This window comes from Phoxinus phoxinus (assembly GCF_949152265.1).
Source record: "Phoxinus phoxinus genome assembly, chromosome: 6".
In the NCBI taxonomy this organism is placed as follows: domain Eukaryota; kingdom Metazoa; phylum Chordata; class Actinopteri; order Cypriniformes; family Leuciscidae; genus Phoxinus; species Phoxinus phoxinus.
Genome location: NC_136881.1, coordinates 36039463 through 36057352, shown reverse-complemented (window position 1 = coordinate 36057352; position 17890 = coordinate 36039463).

The following is a 17890-nucleotide window of genomic DNA, read 5'->3' as shown; positions in this document are numbered from 1 at the left end:
AGCTTACCTGGCACCAGTCTATAGAAATATATTTAGGAGTTTTTTACTTTTATTATGATAGGAAAATATGGGATTAAAAAAAGTCCACGAGCCAGGACTTGAACTTGTTTCACCTAAAAATTACCAGCTCTATATGTCAGTGAATTGACCACTAGGCTATGGGGGCCTATGAATTTGCAGCACTTTGATAGATATTAGAAGATCCTCCTTGTGTAAAAAAATACAGGGGGAACGGATCTCGACGGCTGTTTTTTTGCCGTCGGATTCTGTTCCCCCTGTAAAAAAAAACATATGTCGGAATCCATTCCTCCACTCCCATTATGAGAGGTGTTGATGTAGTAGCCTAAAAATGCTTATTTTATTTTGTGTGAGGATGGAACTTACCTGGGACCAGTCTAAATAAATATATTTAGGAGTTTTTCACTTTTATTATGATAGGAAAATATGGGATTAAAAAAAGGCCACGAGCTAGGACTTGAACTTGTGTCTCCTACAAATCACCAGCTCTATATGTCAGTGAATTGACCACTAGGCTATGGGTGCCTAAGGATTATCAATACTTTGATAGATATTAGAAGATCCTCCTAGTGTAAAAAATACAGGGGGAACGGATCTCGACAGCTGTTTTTTTGCCGTCGGATTCTGTTCCCCCTGTAAAAAAAAACATCTGTCGGAATCCGTTCCCCCACTGCCATTATGAGAGGTGTTGATGCCTAAAAAATGCTTATTTTATTTTGTGTGGGGATGGAGCTTACCTGGGACCAGTCTATAAAAATATATTTAGGAGTTTTTTACTTTTATTATGATAGGAAAATATGGGATTAAAAAAAGTCCACGAGCCAGGACTTGAACTTGTGTCACCTACAAATCACCAGTTCTGTATGTCAGTGAATTGACCACTTGGCTATGGGGGCCTAAGTATTTACAGCACTTTGATAGATATTAGAAGATCCTCCTTGTGTAAAAAATACAGGGGGAACGGATCTCGAAGGCTGTTATTTTGCCGTCGGATTCTGTTCCCCCTGTAAAAAAAAACATATGTCGGAATCCATTCCCCCACTCCCATTATGAGAGGTGTTGATGTAGTAGCCTAAAAATGCTTATTTTATTTTGTGTGAGGATGGAACTTACCTGGGACCAGTCTAAAGAAATATATTTAGGAGTTTTTCACTTTTATTATGATAGGAAAATATGGGATTAAAAAAAGGCCACAAGCCAGGACTTGAACTTGTGTCAGCTACTAATCACCAGCTCTACATGTCAGTGAATTGACCACTAGGCTATGGGGGCCTAAGAATTAGCAACACTTTGATAGATATTGGAAGATCCTCCTTGTGTAAAAAATACAGGGGGAACGGATCTCGACGGCTGCTTTTTGCCGTCGGATTCTGTTCCCCCTGTAAAAAAAACATCTATCGGAATCCGTTCCCCCACTGCCATTATGAGAGGTGTTAATGTAGCGGCCTAAAAAATGCTTACTTTATTTTGTGTGGGGATGGAGCTTACCTGGGACCAGTCTATAAAAATATATTTAGGAGTTTTTTACTTTTATTATGATAGGAAAATATTGGATTAAAAAAAGTCCACGAGCCAGGACTTGAACTTGTGTCACATACAAATCACCAGCTCTATATGTCAGTGAATTGACCACTAGGCTATGGGGGCCTAAGATTTAGCAGCACTTTGATAGATATTAGAAGATCCTCTTTGTGTAAAAAAATACAGGGGGAACGGATCTCGACGGCTGTTTTTTTGCCGTCGGATTCTGTTCCCCCTGTAAAAAAAAATCTGTCGGAATCCGTTCCCCCACTCCCATTATGAAAGGTTTTGATGTAGTGGCGTTTAAAAATACATATTTTATTTTGTGTGGGTATGGAGCTTACCTGGCACCAGTCTATAGAAATATATTTAGGAATTTTTTACTTTTATTATGATAGGAAAATATGGGATTAAAAAAAAGTCCACGAGCCAGGACTTGAACTTGTTTCACCTAAAAATCACCAGCTCTATATGTCAGTGAATTGACCACTAGGCTATGGGGGCCTATGAAATGGCAGCACTTTGATAGATATTAGAAGATCCTCCTTGTGTAAAAAAATACAGGGGGAACGGATCTCGACGGCTGTTTTTTTGCCGTCGGATTCTGTTCCCCCTGTAAAAAAAAGATCTGTCGGAATCCGTTTCCCCACTGCCATTATGAGAGGTGTTAATGTAGTGGCCGAAAAAATGCTTATTTTATTTTGTGTGGGGATGGAGCTTACCTGGGACCAGTCTAAAGAAATATATTTAGGAGTTTTTCACTTTTATTATGATAGGAAAATATGGGATTAAAAATAGGCCACGAGCTAGGACTTGAACTTGTGTCACCTACAAATCACCAGCTCTATATGTCAGTGAATTGACCACTAGGCTATGGGTGCCTAAGGATTAGCAATACTTTGATAGATATTAGAAGATCCTCCTAGTGTAAAAAATACAGGGGGAACGGATCTCGACAGCTGTTTTTTTGCCGTCGGATTCTGTTCCCCCTGTAAAAAAAAAACATCTGTCGGAATCCGTTCCCCCACTGCCATTATGAGAGGTGTTGATGCCTAAAAAATGCTTATTTTATTTTGTGTGGGGATGGAGCTTACCTGGGACCAGTCTATAAAAATATATTTAGGAGTTTTTTACTTTTATTATGATAGGAAAATATGGGATTAAAAAAAGTCCACGAGCCAGGACTTGAACTTGTGTCACCTACAAATCACCAGTTCTGTATGTCAGTGAATTGACCACTTGGCTATGGGGGCCTACGTATTTACAGCACTTTGATAGATATTAGAAGATCCTCCTTGTGTAAAAAATACAGGGGGAACGGATCTCGACGGCTGTTATTTTGCCGTCGGATTCTGTTCCCCCTGTAAAAAAAAACATATGTCGGAATCCATTCCCCCACTCCCATTATGAGAGGTGTTGATGTAGTAGCCTAAAAATGCTTATTTTATTTTGTGTGAGGATGGAACTTACCTGGGACCAGTCTAAAGAAATATATTTAGGAGTTTTTCACTTTTATTATGATAGGAAAATATGGGATTAAAAAAAGGCCACAAGCCAGGACTTGAACTTGTGTCAGCTACTAATCACCAGCTCTACATGTCAGTGAATTGACCACTAGGCTATGGGGGCCTAAGAATTAGCAACACTTTGATAGATATTGGAAGATCCTCCTTGTGTAAAAAATACAGGGGGAAAGGATCTCGACGGCTGCTTTTTGCCGTCAGATTCTGTTCCCCCTGTAAAAAAAACATCTATCGGAATCCGTTCCCCCACTGCCATTATGAGAGGTGTTAATGTAGCGGCCTAAAAAATGCTTATTTTATTTTGTGTGGGGATGGAGCTTACCTGGGACCAGTCTATAAAAATATATTTAGGAGTTTTTTACTTTTATTATGATAGGAAAATATTGGATTAAAAAAAGTCCACGAGCCAGGACTTGAACTTGTGTCACATACAAATCACCAGCTCTATATGTCAGTGAATTGACCACTAGGCTATGGGGGCCTAAGACTTAGCAGCACTTTGATAGATATTAGAAGATCCTCTTTGTGTAATAAAATACAGGGGGAACGGATCTCGACGGCTGTTTTTTTGCCGTCGGATTCTGTTCCCCCTGTAAAAAAAAGATCTGTCGGAATCCGTTCCCCCACTCCCATTATGAAAGGTTTTGATGTAGTGGCGTTTAAAAATACATATTTTATTTTGTGTGGGTATGGAGCTTACCTGGCACCAGTCTATAGAAATATATTTAGGAGTTTTTTACTTTTATTATGATAGGAAAATATGGGATTAAAAAAAGTCCACGAGCCAGGACTTGAACTTGTTTCACCTAAAAATTACCAGCTCTATATGTCAGTGAATTGACCACTATGCTATGGGGGCCTATGAATTTGCAGCACTTTGATAGATATTAGAAGATCCTCCTTGTGTAAAAAAATACAGGGGGAACGGATCTCGACGGCTGTTTTTTTGCCGTCGGATTCTGTTCCCCCTGTAAAAAAAAACATATGTCGGAATCCATTCCTCCACTCCCATTATGAGAGGTGTTGATGTAGTAGCCTAAAAATGCTTATTTTATTTTGTGTGAGGATGGAACTTACCTGGGACCAGTCTAAATAAATATATTTAGGAGTTTTTCACTTTTATTATGATAGGAAAATATGGGATTAAAAAAAGGCCACGAGCTAGGACTTGAACTTGTGTCACCTACAAATCACCAGCTCTATATGTCAGTGAATTGACCACTAGGCTATGGGTGCCTAAGGATTAGCAATACTTTGATAGATATTAGAAGATCCTCCTAGTGTAAAAAATACAGGAGGAACGGATCTCGACAGCTGTTTTTTTGCCGTCGGATTCTGTTCCCCCTGTAAAAAAAAACATCTGTCGGAATCCGTTCCCCCAGTGCCATTATGAGAGGTGTTGATGCCTAAAAAATGCTTATTTTATTTTGTGTGGGGATGGAGCTTACCTGGGACCAGTCTATAAAAATATATTTAGGAGTTTTTTACTTTTATTATGATAGGAAAATATGGGATTAAAAAAAGTCCACGAGCCAGGACTTGAACTTGTGTCACCTACAAATCACCAGTTCTGTATGTCAGTGAATTGACCACTTGGCTATGAGGGCCTAAGTATTTACAGCACTTTGATAGATATTAGAAGATCCTCCTTGTGTAAAAAATACAGGGGGAACGGATCTCGACGGCTGTTATTTTGCCGTCGGATTCTGTTCCCCCTGTAAAAAAAAACATATGTCGGAATCCATTCCCCCACTCCCATTATGAGAGGTGTTGATGTAGTAGCCTAAAAATGCTTATTTTATTTTGTGTGAGGATGGAACTTACCTGGGACCAGTCTAAATAAATATATTTAGGAGTTTTTCACTTTTATTATGATAGGAAAATATGGGATTAAAAAAAGGCCACAAGCCAGGACTTGAACTTGTGTCAGCTACTAATCACCAGCTCTACATGTCAGTTAATTGACCACTAGGCTATGGGGGCCTAAGAATTAGCAGCACTTTGATAGATATTAGAAGATCCTCTTTGTGTAATAAAATACAGGGGGAACGGATCTCGACGGCTGTTTTTTTGCCGTCGGATTCTGTTCCCCCTGTAAAAAAAAAGATCTGTCGGAATCCGTTCCCCCACTCCCATTATGAAAGGTTGTGATGTAGTGGCGTTTAAAAATACATATTTTATTTTGTGTGGGTATGGAGCTTACCTGGCACCAGTCTATAGAAATATATTTAGGAGTTTTTTACTTTTATTATGATAGGAAAATATGGGATTAAAAAAAGTCCACGAGCCAGGACTTGAACTTGTTTCACCTAAAAATTACCAGCTTTATATGTCAGTGAATTGACCACTAGGCTATGAGGGCCTATGAATTTGCAGCACTTTGATAGATATTAGAAGATCCTCCTTGTGTAAAAAAATACAGGGGGAACAGATCTCGACGGCTGTTTTTTTGCCGTCGGATTCTGTTCCCCCTGTAAAAAAAAACATATGTCGGAATCCATTCCTCCACTCCCATTATGAGAGGTGTTGATGTAGTAGCCTAAAAATGCTTATTTTATTTTGTGTGAGGATGGAACTTACCTGGGACCAGTCTAAATAAATATATTTAGGAGTTTTTCACTTTTATTATGATAGGAAAATATGGGATTAAAAAAAGGCCACGAGCTAGGACTTGAACTTGTGTCACCTACAAATCACCAGCTCTATATGTCAGTGAATTGACCACTAGGCTATGGGTGCCTAAGGATTAGCAATACTTTGATAGATATTAGAAGATCCTCCTAGTGTAAAAAATACAGGGGGAACGGATCTCGACAGCTGTTTTTTTGCCGTCGGATTCTGTTCCCCCTGTAAAAAAAAACATCTGTCGGAATCCGTTCCCCCACTGCCATTATGAGAGGTGTTGATGCCTAAAAAATGCTTATTTTATTTTGTGTGGGGATGGAGCTTACCTGGGACCAGTCTATACAAATATATTTAGGAGTTTTTTACTTTTATTATGATAGGAAAATATGTGATTAAAAAAAGTCCACGAGCCAGGACTTGAACTTGTGTCACCTACAAATCACCAGTTCTGTATGTCAGTGAATTGACCACTAGGCTATGGGGGCCTAAGATTTAGCAGCACTTTGATAGATATTAGAAGATCCTCTTTGTGTAATAAAATACAGGGGGAACGGATCTCGACGGCTGTTTTTTTGCCGTCGGATTCTGTTCCCCCTGTAAAAAAAACATCTGTCGGAATCCGTTCCCCCACTGCCATTATGAGAGGTGTTGATGCCTAAAAAATGCTTATTTTATTTTGTGTGGGGATGGAGCTTACCTGGGACCAGTCTATAAAAATATATTTAGGAGTTTTTTACTTTTATTATGATAGGAAAATATGGGATTAAAAAAAGTCCACGAGCCAGGACTTGAACTTGTGTCACCTACAAATCACCAGTTCTGTGTGTCAGTGAATTGACCACTAGGCTATGGGGGCCTAAGATTTAGCAGCACTTTGATAGATATTAGAAGATCCTCTTTGTGTAATAAAATACAGGGGGAACGGATCTCGACGGCTGTTTTTTTGCCGTCGGATTCTGTTCCCCCTGTAAAAAAAACATCTGTCGGAATCCGTTCCCCCACTGCCATTATGAGAGGTGTTGATGCCTAAAAAATGCTTATTTTATTTTGTGTGGGGATGGAGCTTACCTGGGACCAGTCTATAAAAATATATTTAGGAGTTTTTTACTTTTATTATGATAGGAAAATATTGGATTAAAAAAAGTCCACGAGCCAGGACTTGAACTTGTGTCACATACAAATCACCAGCTCTATATGTCAGTGAATTGACCACTAGGTTATGGGGGCATAATATTTAGCAGCACTTTGATAGATATAAGAAGATCCTCTTTTTGTAAAAAATACAGGGGGAACGGATCTCGACGGCAGTTTTTTTGCCGTCGGATTCTGTTCCCCCTGTAAAAAAACAGCTGTCGGAATCCGTTCCCCCACTCCCATTATGAGAGGTGTTGATGTAGTGGCTTAAAAAATGCATATTTTATTTTGTGTGGGGATGGAGCTTACCTGGCACCAGTGTAAAATACATATATTTTAGAGTTTTTGCCTTTTATTGTGATAGGAAAATATGGGATCAAAAAAAGTCCACAAGCCGGGACTTGAACTTGTGTCACCTAAAAATCATCCGCTCTTGAAGTCAGTGCACTGACCACTAGGCTGTGGGAGCCTAAAAATTTACAGCACTTTGATAGATATTAGAAGATCCTCATTGTTTAAGAAATACAGGGCGAAAAGAATCTGACGGCAAAAAAACGGAATCCGTTCCCATTATTAGAGGTGTTGATGTAGTGGCTTGAATAAAGGTTGATAGTGTTTTGTTTGTGGTTTGAGGTTAACTGTCATCGTTTACATTTCAGCATTTGGCAGATTTTTAATCCAGAGTGACGTAGATTGAATTTCATTGTACACATTTTGTATTCTTATCAGTTTCTGCTTTCCCTGGGAATCGAACCTATGACCTTAGCATTGAAAGTACCAATGCTCTACTGTTTGAGCTACAGGAAAGCTGTTTAAATAAATGCATCAGTTTAAGGGATCATTTTTATGGAGTTTTTGCTGTTTATTACAGGGGGAACGGATCTCGACGGCTGTTTTTTTGCCGTCGGATTCTGTTCCCCCTGTAAAAAAAAATCTGTCGGAATCCGTTCCCCCACTCCCATTATGAAAGGTTTTGATGTAGTGGCGTTTAAAAATACATATTTTATTTTGTGTGGGTATGGAGCTTACCTGGCACCAGTCTATAGAAATATATTTAGGAATTTTTTACTTTTATTATGATAGGAAAATATGGGATTAAAAAAAAGTCCACGAGCCAGGACTTGAACTTGTTTCACCTAAAAATCACCAGCTCTATATGTCAGTGAATTGACCACTAGGCTATGGGGGCCTATGAAATGGCAGCACTTTGATAGATATTAGAAGATCCTCCTTGTGTAAAAAAATACAGGGGGAACGGATCTCGACGGCTGTTTTTTTGCCGTCGGATTCTGTTCCCCCTGTAAAAAAAAGATCTGTCGGAATCCGTTCCCCCACTGCCATTATGAGAGGTGTTAATGTAGTGGCCGAAAAAATGCTTATTTTATTTTGTGTGGGGATGGAGCTTACCTGGGACCAGTCTAAAGAAATATATTTAGGAGTTTTTTACTTTTATTATGATAGGAAAATATGGGATTAAAAAATGTCCACGAGCTAGGACTTGAACTTGTGTCACATACAAATCACCAGCTCTATATGTCAGTGAATTGACCACTAGGCTATGGGGGCCTAAGACATAGCAGCACTTTGATAGATATTAGAAGATCCTCCTTGTGTAAAAAAATACAGGGGGAACGGATCTCGACGGCTGTTTTTTTGCCGTCGGATTCTGTTCCCCCTGTAAAAAAAAACATCTGTCGGAATCCGTTCCCCCACTGCCATTATGAGAGGTGTTGATGCCTAAAAAATGCTTATTTTATTTTGTGTGGGGATGGAGCTTACCTGGGACCAGTCTATAAAAATATATTTAGGAGTTTTTTACTTTTATTATGATAGGAAAATATGGGATTAAAAAAAGTCCACGAGCCAGGACTTGAACTTGTGTCACCTACAAATCACCAGTTCTGTATGTCAGTGAATTGACCACTTGGCTATGGGGGCCTAAGTATTTACAGCACTTTGATAGATATTAGAAGATCCTCCTTGTGTAAAAAATACAGGGGGAACGGATCTCGACGGCTGTTATTTTGCCGTCGGATTCTGTTCCCCCTGTAAAGAAAAACATATGTCGGAATCCATTCCCCCACTCCCATTATGAGAGGTGTTGATGTAGTAGCCTAAAAATGCTTATTTTATTTTGTGTGAGGATGGAACTTACCTAGGACCAGTCTAAAGAAATATATTTAGGAGTTTTTCACTTTTATTATGATAGGAAAATATGGGATTAAAAAAAGGCCACAAGCCAGGACTTGAACTTGTGTCAGCTACTAATCACCAGCTCTACATGTCAGTGAATTGACCACTAGGCTATGGGGGCCTAAGAATTAGCAACACTTTGATAGATATTGGAAGATCCTCCTTGTGTAAAAAATACAGGGGGAACGGATCTCGACGGCTGCTTTTTGCCGTCGGATTCTGTTCCCCCTGTAAAAAAAACATCTATCGGAATCCGTTCCCCCACTGCCATTATGAGAGGTGTTAATGTAGTGGCCGAAAAAATGCTTATTTTATTTTGTGTGGGGATGGAGCTTACCTGGGACCAGTCTAAAGAAATATATTTAGGAGTTTTTCACTTTTATTATGATAGGAAAATATGGGATTAAAAATAGGCCACGAGCTAGGACTTGAACTTGTGTCACCTACAAATCACCAGCTCTATATGTCAGTGAATTGACCACTAGGCTATGGGTGCCTAAGGATTAGCAATACTTTGATAGATATTAGAAGATCCTCCTAGTGTAAAAAATACAGGGGGAACGGATCTCGACAGCTGTTTTTTTGCCGTCGGATTCTGTTCCCCCTGTAAAAAAAAAACATCTGTCGGAATCCGTTCCCCCACTGCCATTATGAGAGGTGTTGATGCCTAAAAAATGCTTATTTTATTTTGTGTGGGGATGGAGCTTACCTGGGACCAGTCTATAAAAATATATTTAGGAGTTTTTTACTTTTATTATGATAGGAAAATATGGGATTAAAAAAAGTCCACGAGCCAGGACTTGAACTTGTGTCACCTACAAATCACCAGTTCTGTATGTCAGTGAATTGACCACTTGGCTATGGGGGCCTACGTATTTACAGCACTTTGATAGATATTAGAAGATCCTCCTTGTGTAAAAAATACAGGGGGAACGGATCTCGACGGCTGTTATTTTGCCGTCGGATTCTGTTCCCCCTGTAAAAAAAAACATATGTCGGAATCCATTCCCCCACTCCCATTATGAGAGGTGTTGATGTAGTAGCCTAAAAATGCTTATTTTATTTTGTGTGAGGATGGAACTTACCTGGGACCAGTCTAAAGAAATATATTTAGGAGTTTTTCACTTTTATTATGATAGGAAAATATGGGATTAAAAAAAGGCCACAAGCCAGGACTTGAACTTGTGTCAGCTACTAATCACCAGCTCTACATGTCAGTGAATTGACCACTAGGCTATAGGGGCCTAAGAATTAGCAACACTTTGATAGATATTGGAAGATCCTCCTTGTGTAAAAAATACAGGGGGAAAGGATCTCGACGGCTGCTTTTTGCCGTCAGATTCTGTTCCCCCTGTAAAAAAAACATCTATCGGAATCCGTTCCCCCACTGCCATTATGAGAGGTGTTAATGTAGCGGCCTAAAAAATGCTTATTTTATTTTGTGTGGGGATGGAGCTTACCTGGGACCAGTCTATAAAAATATATTTAGGAGTTTTTTACTTTTATTATGATAGGAAAATATTGGATTAAAAAAAGTCCACGAGCCAGGACTTGAACTTGTGTCACATACAAATCACCAGCTCTATATGTCAGTGAATTGACCACTAGGCTATGGGGGCCTAAGACTTAGCAGCACTTTGATAGATATTAGAAGATCCTCTTTGTGTAATAAAATACAGGGGGAACGGATCTCGACGGCTGTTTTTTTGCCGTCGGATTCTGTTCCCCCTGTAAAAAAAAGATCTGTCGGAATCCGTTCCCCCACTCCCATTATGAAAGGTTTTGATGTAGTGGCGTTTAAAAATACATATTTTATTTTGTGTGGGTATGGAGCTTACCTGGCACCAGTCTATAGAAATATATTTAGGAGTTTTTTACTTTTATTATGATAGGAAAATATGGGATTAAAAAAAGTCCACGAGCCAGGACTTGAACTTGTTTCACCTAAAAATTACCAGCTCTATATGTCAGTGAATTGACCACTAGGCTATGGGGGCCTATGAATTTGCAGCACTTTGATAGATATTAGAAGATCCTCCTTGTGTAAAAAAATACAGGGGGAACGGATCTCGACGGCTGTTTTTTTGCCGTCGGATTCTGTTCCCCCTGTAAAAAAAAACATATGTCGGAATCCATTCCTCCACTCCCATTATGAGAGGTGTTGATGTAGTAGCCTAAAAATGCTTATTTTATTTTGTGTGAGGATGGAACTTACCTGGGACCAGTCTAAATAAATATATTTTGGAGTTTTTCACTTTTATTATGATAGGAAAATATGGGATTAAAAAATGGCCACGAGCTAGGACTTGAACTTGTGTCACCTACAAATCACCAGCTCTATATGTCAGTGAATTGACCACTAGGCTATGGGTGCCTAAGGATTAGCAATACTTTGATAGATATTAGAAGATCCTCCTAGTGTAAAAAATACAGGAGGAACGGATCTCGACAGCTGTTTTTTTGCCGTCGGATTCTGTTCCCCCTGTAAAAAAAAACATCTGTCGGAATCCGTTCCCCCAGTGCCATTATGAGAGGTGTTGATGCCTAAAAAATGCTTATTTTATTTTGTGTGGGGATGGAGCTTACCTGGGACCAGTCTATAAAAATATATTTAGGAGTTTTTTACTTTTATTATGATAGGAAAATATGGGATTAAAAAAAGTCCACGAGCCAGGACTTGAACTTGTGTCACCTACAAATCACCAGTTCTGTATGTCAGTGAATTGACCACTTGGCTATGAGGGCCTAAGTATTTACAGCACTTTGATAGATATTAGAAGATCCTCCTTGTGTAAAAAATACAGGGGGAACGGATCTCGACGGCTGTTATTTTGCCGTCGGATTCTGTTCCCCCTGTAAAAAAAAACATATGTCGGAATCCATTCCCCCACTCCCATTATGAGAGGTGTTGATGTAGTAGCCTAAAAATGCTTATTTTATTTTGTGTGAGGATGGAACTTACCTGGGACCAGTCTAAATAAATATATTTAGGAGTTTTTCACTTTTATTATGATAGGAAAATATGGGATTAAAAAAAGGCCACAAGCCAGGACTTGAACTTGTGTCAGCTACTAATCACCAGCTCTACATGTCAGTTAATTGACCACTAGGCTATGGGGGCCTAAGAATTAGCAGCACTTTGATAGATATTAGAAGATCCTCTTTGTGTAATAAAATACAGGGGGAACGGATCTCGACGGCTGTTTTTTTGCCGTCGGATTCTGTTCCCCCTGTAAAAAAAAAGATCTGTCGGAATCCGTTCCCCCACTCCCATTATGAAAGGTTGTGATGTAGTGGCGTTTAAAAATACATATTTTATTTTGTGTGGGTATGGAGCTTACCTGGCACCAGTCTATAGAAATATATTTAGGAGTTTTTTACTTTTATTATGATAGGAAAATATGGGATTAAAAAAAGTCCACGAGCCAGGACTTGAACTTGTTTCACCTAAAAATTACCAGCTTTATATGTCAGTGAATTGACCACTAGGCTATGAGGGCCTATGAATTTGCAGCACTTTGATAGATATTAGAAGATCCTCCTTGTGTAAAAAAATACAGGGGGAACAGATCTCGACGGCTGTTTTTTTGCCGTCGGATTCTGTTCCCCCTGTAAAAAAAAACATATGTCGGAATCCATTCCTCCACTCCCATTATGAGAGGTGTTGATGTAGTAGCCTAAAAATGCTTATTTTATTTTGTGTGAGGATGGAACTTACCTGGGACCAGTCTAAATAAATATATTTAGGAGTTTTTCACTTTTATTATGATAGGAAAATATGGGATTAAAAAAAGGCCACGAGCTAGGACTTGAACGTGTGTCACCTACAAATCACCAGCTCTATATGTCAGTGAATTGACCACTAGGCTATGGGTGCCTAAGGATTAGCAATACTTTGATAGATATTAGAAGATCCTCCTAGTGTAAAAAATACAGGGGGAACGGATCTCGACAGCTGTTTTTTTGCCGTCGGATTCTGTTCCCCCTGTAAAAAAAAACATCTGTCGGAATCCGTTCCCCCACTGCCATTATGAGAGGTGTTGATGCCTAAAAAATGCTTATTTAATTTTGTGTGGGGATGGAGCTTACCTGGGACCAGTCTATACAAATATATTTAGGAGTTTTTTACTTTTATTATGATAGGAAAATATGTGATTAAAAAAAGTCCACGAGCCAGGACTTGAACTTGTGTCACCTACAAATCACCAGTTCTGTATGTCAGTGAATTGACCACTAGGCTATGGGGGCCTAAGATTTAGCAGCACTTTGATAGATATTAGAAGATCCTCTTTGTGTAATAAAATACAGGGGGAACGGATCTCGACGGCTGTTTTTTTGCCGTCGGATTCTGTTCCCCCTGTAAAAAAAACATCTGTCGGAATCCGTTCCCCCACTGCCATTATGAGAGGTGTTGATGCCTAAAAAATGCTTATTTTATTTTGTGTGGGGATGGAGCTTACCTGGGACCAGTCTATAAAAATATATTTAGGAGTTTTTTACTTTTATTATGATAGGAAAATATGGGATTAAAAAAAGTCCACGAGCCAGGACTTGAACTTGTGTCACCTACAAATCACCAGTTCTGTGTGTCAGTGAATTGACCACTAGGCTATGGGGGCCTAAGATTTAGCAGCACTTTGATAGATATAAGAAGATCCTCTTTTTGTAAAAAATACAGGGGGAACGGATCTCGACGGCAGTTTTTTTGCCGTCGGATTCTGTTCCCCCTGTAAAAAAACAGCTGTCGGAATCCGTTCCCCCACTCCCATTATGAGAGGTGTTGATGTAGTGGCTTAAAAAATGCATATTTTATTTTGTGTGGGGATGGAGCTTACCTGGCACCAGTGTAAAATACATATATTTTAGAGTTTTTGCCTTTTATTGTGATAGGAAAATATGGGATCAAAAAAAGTCCACAAGCCGGGACTTGAACTTGTGTCACCTAAAAATCATCCGCTCTTGAAGTCAGTGCACTGACCACTAGGCTGTGGGAGCCTAAAAATTTACAGCACTTTGATAGATATTAGAAGATCCTCATTGTTTAAGAAATACAGGGCGAAAAGAATCTGACGGCAAAAAAACGGAATCCGTTCCCATTATTAGAGGTGTTGATGTAGTGGCTTGAATAAAGGTTGATAGTGTTTTGTTTGTGGTTTGAGGTTAACTGTCATCGTTTACATTTCAGCATTTGGCAGATTTTTAATCCAGAGTGACGTAGATTGAATTTCATTGTACACATTTTGTATTCTTATCAGTTTCTGCTTTCCCTGGGAATCGAACCTATGACCTTAGCATTGAAAGTACCAATGCTCTACTGTTTGAGCTACAGGAAAGCTGTTTAAATAAATGCATCAGTTTAAGGGATCATTTTTATGGAGTTTTTGCTGTTTATTACAGGGGGAACGGATCTCGACGGCTGTTTTTTTGCCGTCGGATTCTGTTCCCCCTGTAAAAAAAAATCTGTCGGAATCCGTTCCCCCACTCCCATTATGAAAGGTTTTGATGTAGTGGCGTTTAAAAATACATATTTTATTTTGTGTGGGTATGGAGCTTACCTGGCACCAGTCTATAGAAATATATTTAGGAATTTTTTACTTTTATTATGATAGGAAAATATGGGATTAAAAAAAAGTCCACGAGCCAGGACTTGAACTTGTTTCACCTAAAAATCACCAGCTCTATATGTCAGTGAATTGACCACTAGGCTATGGGGGCCTATGAAATGGCAGCACTTTGATAGATATTAGAAGATCCTCCTTGTGTAAAAAAATACAGGGGGAACGGATCTCGACGGCTGTTTTTTTGCCGTCGGATTCTGTTCCCCCTGTAAAAAAAAGATCTGTCGGAATCCGTTCCCCCACTGCCATTATGAGAGGTGTTAATGTAGTGGCCGAAAAAATGCTTATTTTATTTTGTGTGGGGATGGAGCTTACCTGGGACCAGTCTAAAGAAATATATTTAGGAGTTTTTTACTTTTATTATGATAGGAAAATATGGGATTAAAAAATGTCCACGAGCTAGGACTTGAACTTGTGTCACATACAAATCACCAGCTCTATATGTCAGTGAATTGACCACTAGGCTATGGGGGCCTAAGACATAGCAGCACTTTGATAGATATTAGAAGATCCTCCTTGTGTAAAAAAATACAGGGGGAACGGATCTCGACGGCTGTTTTTTTGCCGTCGGATTCTGTTCCCCCTGTAAAAAAAAACATCTGTCGGAATCCGTTCCCCCACTGCCATTATGAGAGGTGTTGATGCCTAAAAAATGCTTATTTTATTTTGTGTGGGGATGGAGCTTACCTGGGACCAGTCTATAAAAATATATTTAGGAGTTTTTTACTTTTATTATGATAGGAAAATATGGGATTAAAAAAAGTCCACGAGCCAGGACTTGAACTTGTGTCACCTACAAATCACCAGTTCTGTATGTCAGTGAATTGACCACTTGGCTATGGGGGCCTAAGTATTTACAGCACTTTGATAGATATTAGAAGATCCTCCTTGTGTAAAAAATACAGGGGGAACGGATCTCGACGGCTGTTATTTTGCCGTCGGATTCTGTTCCCCCTGTAAAGAAAAACATATGTCGGAATCCATTCCCCCACTCGCCTTAGGAACCCTGCGCCCGGCCTGCAACTTACTCGACAGCTCGTGGCAGGCAGTTCGGGGACGCTGCGCGCCGCCCCCTAGATGATTTTTGGGGGGCCCGGGGCCGCCCTGGGTCCCTCGGCCCCCGCCCCCTGATGCCCAGGGACTTTCTCCCCCGCCCCCAGACCCCACGGGGGCCCCGCTAGGGGCCCCCAAATTTTCACTGGTTCCTTTGGTAAAATTCTGCAGTTCGGGGTTTCGCCGCAAGGCGGCAGCACGCCGTCCAACGGGCAACCTACTTGACGCGCGTCGAATAGGTTGTAGGATGGCGTCCACAAAGTGCCTATTCGTCCACCTAGCAGCCTACCTCGTCCACGAACCGCCTAAAGTGCCACCTAAGTGACTACTCTTCACCGTGGTCTTCCTCACGTCCCACGAACAGCCTATTCGTCCACCTAGGCGCCTATTCTTCATTATTTAGTCCACAGAGTGCCTAAAGTGCCACCTAAGTGACTACTCTTCACCGTGGTCTTCCTCTCGTCCCGCGAACAGCCTAAACATCCACCTAGGCGCCTATTCTTCATTATTTAGTCCACAGAGTGCCTAAAGTGCCACCTAAGTGACTACTCTTCACCGTGGTCTTCCTCACATCCCGCGAACAGCCTAAACATCCACCTAAGTGCCTATTTTCACCAATTCGTCCACAGAGTGCCTAAAGTGCCACCTAAGTGACTACTCTTCACCGTGGTCTTCCTCACATCCCCCGAACAGCCTAAACATCCACCTAAGTGCCTATTTTCACCAATTCGTCCACAGAGTGCCTAAAGTGCCACCTAAGTGACTACTCTTCACCGTGGTCTTCCTCACGTCCCGCGAACAGCCTAAACATCCACCTAAGTGCCTATTTTCACCAATTCGTCCACAGAGTGCCTAAAGTGCCACCTAAGTGACTACTCTTCACCGTGGTCTTCCTCACATCCCGCGAACAGCCTATTCGTCCACCTAGGAGCCTATTTTCACCAGTTCGTCCCAGGGGCCCCAAACTTTGCATTCTGGTAGCCTAGGGTCCACACTGCCACATACAGGGAGGACAGGTCTCTAGAGTTCAGGGAAAAAATTTGCATCCACCTAGGACCCTGAAACCCAGGATCCTGAACCGGGGGCCCCTGGACTACCACCGTGTCAAATTTGGAGCCCCTGTGACCTTTCGTTCCCAAGATACACCCGGTCAAATTTACACAGGAAGTTGCCATATCTCTGGAAAGAAGCCGACTTGGGGGTCCATACTCTGGGGTCATGAGGGCCCCAAGGGTACCCCCCCCAACCCCGAAGTATGGACCTCCAAGTCGGCTTGGTTTCCGAGATATACCCGGTCAAAGCTGGACAGGAAGTGGCCGTATCTCGGAACCGGAAGGGCCCAGGAGCTGGAGACGGTGGGGTCTGAAGGGGCCCTAAGGGCCCTCCTCCTGCCCGGAGTTTGGAGCTCCAAATCGGCTGGGTCCCCGAGATACACCCGGTTATACACAAGGGACTTTTGGACAAAACGGTCGATATCTCGGAAAGGACGAGTCCCAGCGGGTCGTCCTTCGGGGTGGTGAGGGTCCCCCAGGGGCCCTCTCAGACCCCAGAGTCCCGAGCCTCTGGGGCCCTTCCTTCTGAAATGCACCCTTTCCTGTTGGCCCCCGTATCTCAGCCTGTGGGGGCGCTAGAAGCACGGGCCGTGGCCTGTTGGAGAGGGCCCCTAGGGACCTTACTTTGACCCGAGTTTGGTGTCGCTAGGTGGCCGGGCCCCCGAGTTATAGCCGTTCAAAGTTTGGAGCCCACCTGTAACTTATTTGACAGAGCCCCTGTAGGCTTCCCCCGGACAGTACATTAATGGGTCATATTTCATAATTACAGTTATTTTATGAGGCAAAACCTACTGTACACCACTCAGGGGACACACCCCCACACACTGATGTACATTACAGCCATAAATTATGCATAATTTGCATAAAATTCAACCGTCCACAGACAGCCTATAGGGAACCTGTCAAATAAGTTACAGGTTGGATGCTGTTTTTGACTTAGAAATTTTCAGCGGGTGAATCCCTGTAAAGAATTGGGGATTTCATCACATGTGGTGAAGTCCAGTGAGTAGCTTATTAAGTTACAGGTGGGATGCCAGTACATCAAAAGGTCATATTTCATAATTACAGTGCTTTTATGAGGTAAAACCTACTGTACACTACTCAGGGGACACAGCCCCACACACTGATGTACATTACAGCCATAAATTATGCA